Below are 5,734 nucleotides of genomic sequence, written 5' to 3'. Positions count from 1 at the left end.
CTGTGTCTGCTACATAGCAGCATAGAGTAAACAAATGATCTATTTACCTTATTTTGATGTTTTCTCTTTTTACAAGCGGGTGTAGTTGACCAACAAGTGAAAACTGTTGGTTGTCCACTTTTGGGCACTCTTCTCATTTCCTTTGAACCACACTCACTCCAGCACTGTTTCCTCAACAATCTGTACAGGCACAGCCGTGAGCCGGGCCACTTGTACAGACAGCGGGTGGGTGATACCAAGTTTTTTGCAGGGGAGGGGGTCGGGGCGGGGGGTGGTTGCATTAAAACACGCAGCAATTTTACTAAAAAATGTAAACGAATAAAGAAAACCAATTAATGATGTAANAATTTAATTTGGAAGCCTTATCAACATGGACTGGCTTCATTCACTTCCTCCACTGCCACTGCTAAACTAACACTGCACAGAAAATCGATGTTGTCCAAAACCCCGCCTTCTGTCCTCTGAGTGGCCCGAACAAATTTCTCCTGAAGAAATCCTTGTCTGTGGGAGAAATTCCAGACGGAGCAGTGAAGGGAAACTAGAACTGAGCGGAACTTACGTAGGAAGGCAAGGGCCAGGCTACTGAGATCTTGCAAATCACAAAAAATTACTGATGACTTCATGCAGCTGTATTTTTATAACCATTTAATAATAATTATATAATAATTTATATGCTATATTTTAGTTATTGCTCTCATTTGCTTTCATAGAGCACAAAATGATCAATTCACCCATATATCACACTTGGGCAACATTTGTAGCCAACTTGCGCCAGTAATGACAGCACTTTGTTCTGCCTGTGTGGAACTGTGCAGCATCAGTGGCTCAGGTGCAGCTGTGAGAAAGATAACAGGTGATTACAGAAACATCTTCACCTGCGGGCCCGAGGGGTTGCCCAGAGAAGTCTGGAGTCAGCAGGGCTGCCGTGCGTGAGGGCAGCAGCCGGTCGGGCTGGGGGCAGCTGCTTCTCCTCCGACACACAACTCCGAACATCGATCCGCGCTTCTGAAACCTCCTCACACTCATTACCGGCATTACTCTGAGCACCGTGGGGGCCGGGGATCCTGCTCCTGCTGGACGACAAAGCTAGTCAGCGGTCTGAGGAGAAAAGATAACACACCCATTTCTCGGGCCAAAGAGCACCCACTCACACACACACTCACACACACACATATACAAACACACAAAGGCCAAGAGGATTACTGTAGAGCAAAGAAGAGCAGAAGTCTTGTTTGGCAAAAACAGCGAGTTTGACAGTCTTGCAGCCAGATGGTCCACAGGCATGTTTGTTAGTGAGGACATTGTGGATTCCTTTCCTGGAGACACGATGACATCATTTCAGACAGCAACTGGAGGAGCACTAGAATATTTTTACAAGTATTTATCCAGGTGCTTGGAAAGTCTTTACTTTCCAGTGTTTATTACAGTCATACCGAACACAACAGTGGAAATGTCAGCTTTTTGTAGACCAGTTTACCACAAGAGGATAGTTTAGAACGCGTTTTTTTGCTCACCTTGGATGTGCCGGACCAACAGCACAAAGACAGAGTTTGATGCAGACACTCTAGGCAGATGAAATGTGAGATGACTGACAGTGGCTTTTTTTTCCTTTTCTTTCGCATGTCTAAAAATACCCCACAAATATTTTTCCATGTTTTCCTCAAGAAAACGTTGTCCACAGAAAAGTGTGTTTTCCTTTAGAAACTCACCCACACATTTCTTGGTTTCCCAGAGATTCGCTGGTAAACTACACAAATGTCTATSTCTTGCAGAAATTTAGGTTGATCATTTGGACAGGCTGTCATATTTTCAGCCTCTAGTTGATATCATACAAACAAGCCATCAGTGTTCAACTTTAAGGCTCCTGTTACAAATTTGCAATTGAGAAGTGAGAATCTTTTCTGACACCAATCAAAGACAGTATACAAATTAGCCACTAACTTGCAGTTATGTTCGTGCTCCAGGCTGCAGGTTTTTCACCAGATAAAATGGGGGCTGCGGCTGAATGTAATTTTAAAAAGACAAACAGATAACTGGAAGAAGCATTAGAGATGCATTATTTCAAGGCAACCAGCAAAATTGTGCTCTGTGTTTGGGGAAAAACACTTGGAATGACTCCTGGCGTAGAAATACACTTGAGGGGGGAAAAAAGGGGGTTGTCATCTTGCGAGTGTGTGATCACCGAGTGTCACTAATAYGCCACTCACAATGCATGTTAAAAACCCCTCCGTTTGATCTCGGCAGCATCACTGCGCTCCCTCAGTACCCGCAGGAAAAAAAAAAAAACCCACTGCGGAGACAGGCAGCAAAAGGTGCACTGATGTTCCAACACTTTGTTCAGACGTCTGGCATTTGCCGTCCTACACGTTGAACGGTGCACCTTGTACTTCTGTCAAAGAACAACTCCGCATTTCTCACGTAATTTTTTTTGTTTTTTTTCTTTGAGGGCACCAGAAAAAAAAAGTTATGAGAGCAAAGCGGCCTCCAAAAATAGGCTGCTTATTTATATCGCGTATTCAGAGCTTCAGATATCTGTCTCTTTATCTTAAACAAGAAGTGGCAACGTCTCGGGATTTTTCAGACTGAATGTCAGTTTGACACTTTGGAGAATGACTTCAGAGAGGACAAACATTCAGATATGTAAAAACTGGTTGAGAAATTGCWGTAATAATGCGAAGAAAATAGACAGCAGAGGTGGATTTCTGATGTCTGACTCAACTTTTGTTGAAGAGATATATTTTAAAAGTTAGGGTCATAGCTTTTTTATTTGTTTAGTTTCTGCATGATAAACTGTTYAAACAGGGAAAACAGTTAAATTACTTATACAAGCAGCTGCGTGGTTTATGTTCCTTTGCTTGTGGTTTATTGACTTGTGGTCTTTGGTGTGTACTGCATGTTTGGCGTCACCTATTAATTCCTGGATTTATTGTRGCACATGCATGTCAGCAAGGTCATAGGCTGCTGCACACAGTTGACCACACGATCTGCTAGAGACCCCATGTCACACAGGCCTTGTGGTCAAGGAATCCATATAAATAAATGAGACCAAACACCTTTTGTGGTTTGGTAGAGCCTGTAGCTTTGCTTATAGATAGTGCTGCTGTAAAAATTGCTGCTGTTGAAATGAAGTGCKTGGATTACAGCGACATTTAAGTTGGGCGCTAGCTGTCAAAGGAACAGCCCCGCGAAGTTCCCGATCAGAGCATTGCACAGTAAGCACTGAAGTAAAGAGCAATTAATGTTGTTTACTTCCCCCGTCAGCGAGTGGCTCGTTGGCGTAAAAAAATCAAATTCTGCCCATTCAGTGGGGATCCACAATGATTTTGAAACCTATTAGYATTAACTAAATGAGGATTTAACATGAAAGGTTGATACTGGCTTAAAATCATTGCTGATAAACAAACACGTTTTTAGCGTTTGATCATGGTTATTCAGAGTAGGTTTTGGCTGTAATTTGTTAGAGAATATTCTGAAGAAATACCAAGCATCTGAGCATCCTCAATATGGTGTGATGTAAGTTCACACGACAGGCTGCTTTTAAAAGTATGAAACAAACATTCATTTAATATCTCATCACAAGTGGTCACAAAGATGTGTTGTAACACCAGCAACTATTTGATTAACAGCCAGTCCAGCTCGGTCTGTGTCACAATTTGTCATATTTTTACAATTTTTGCTGGGGGTGGCTGTGGCAGAGTCGTTCCTAATGCAAGCGTTTGTGGTTCAATTCCCCGCTATTTTGTCACATGTCAAAGTATTCCTGGGCAAGACAATGAACCCCCACTGGCTCTGATCAGTGTATGAATGTGATTTAAACACTGATTCTCAATAGACTGAATCACCTGTATTAGCTTTGTAGAAAGATCTGACAGAGTGCTGTGTGAATGGGGAAATTAGACATTATCAAAACTTATTGTTCACTTTTTTGTCAACATGTACATTGATGGTAAATTCGGACTTTTGTCTGTTCTGGTTAGCCCCAAAGCTGCTAAAGTAGAAGACTCATTCCAGCTGTTTTAAATGCTGTGTTCCAGTAGTCCTGGGAAGTGGTAATTTCCATGTTCCCATTGATAGATTTATACTGGAACACCCCTTCCAGTGGTACTATTCCACTCATATAGTGGAAGAAGTGATTTCAAGATGGCAGCTACTCGCAGCTTTAGAATGTTAGCTCTGCAACTTTTACTGTTAATTATCTTTCTTAATTTTTTTGTGCATGTTTAATCACTCACACAAGTTGTGTGTTTTCGGTGCAATACTGTACATATTGAAATCATTATTTATTTGCATGATGTACGTAGTAGAGCTCTCATTTTGTCATTGTTTATATTGTAGCAGTGTTGTAGCTAGGTTAGCGGCAGCAATGCAATCGCCTGTCGGCTAACTGGAATGCAGTTTTATACGGTTTTACCAGTTCTGGGAATAMAATGTGCAATGTTCAATGGAACGCAGCAAAAGACCTCCATGGTTGTAAATCACGGGTGAGGCTTTATTGAAAGGTGATTTTTGTTTTGTTTGTGTGTGTGTATGTGTGTGTGTGCGTGTGTGTGTGTGTGTGTGTGTGTGTGTGTGTGTGTGTGTGTTCTGGTGACATGGACATAAAAAATGAGGATAGCAAAAATTTTCCAAAATAAGGCAGCAACAGCCCTGCATCCTCTTCGTCACTACTGAATTTCTTCCTTTAATTTGTCTTCRTCATTCTTGTATCTCTACAGAGGCCTGCCATTTAAATTGATGGTGCCCATTTAATAACATTATTTTTAATTAATGCTGTTACTTCTTGAGGTAAAAAACAAAAGACTCACAGCCTGAGTCATAAGTATCTGTAATCATTAAGTCACTTTACCTCTCATTTTGACACACATCCAGCCCTCTCACATCCTATGGGAGCACACATTATCACACTGGGAGTTGGGGAGGGTAAAGAACAAATCACATGACCACTTCAAAATGTAAAGGGTTAGCTTGGTGATTTGCAGCCTTTGACAGAATTTATTCTTCTGCTTCCTAACTTAGAAAACATGCTGGATTCTTTCTTTGCTTAATCTGGCAGAAATAGCATCCAGCTGCATCCAGTAATATAGAGCCAGCAGGAGGAAATGAGGCAAAACGAGACCCTTCTTTTTCTTGACAAACTGTAGTGATTAAAGCTCTTCAAAGCCCACACTTCATCTCTTAGCTTCGATCAATTCATGGCAGCTCTCATTACCATCCATGCAATGGCGCTTTGTCCCCGACTTGCCACGCACTGCTAAAATTAGCAGCTCTGCATTCTGCTGCCTGCTTGTACATTCAAACCACACTGACTGGGCTTTAAAAGTATGTCACGCCATAAAAGAGGCACGCTGTCCACCGTAAACATGTAAAAAAAATGCCAGTCGTGCAGCTGCACCTCCTTTTCTGCTTTAAGGGGATTCTGCAAGCACTTCCCAGATTTGCTCTGAAAGTAGCGCCGCCTTCTGCTTTTATCTTGTGCAGGCAACAACTTTGTACTTTGCTTTGTGTTTCAGCTGAAGAATATGAAAATGGCAGGTGCTGCCATGGATCTGCTGCCTTGGATCATTAGGAATGGAATACAGCACTGGTGTCTGACATGAACCTGCTGAGGAGCAGTGGGTCTTCACAAGGCCATGTGAAAATGGTCAAAAATTATCCCCACAAAGTAATGAAAACACACACACACACACACACACACACACACACACACACACACACACACACACACACACACACA

Source organism: Austrofundulus limnaeus, unplaced genomic scaffold, assembly GCF_001266775.1.
Source record: "Austrofundulus limnaeus strain Quisiro unplaced genomic scaffold, Austrofundulus_limnaeus-1.0 Scaffold30, whole genome shotgun sequence".
In the NCBI taxonomy this organism is placed as follows: Eukaryota; Metazoa; Chordata; class Actinopteri; order Cyprinodontiformes; family Rivulidae; genus Austrofundulus; species Austrofundulus limnaeus.
The sequence above is the reverse complement of the archived record's forward strand: the minus strand, read 5'-3'. Positions refer to the sequence as shown.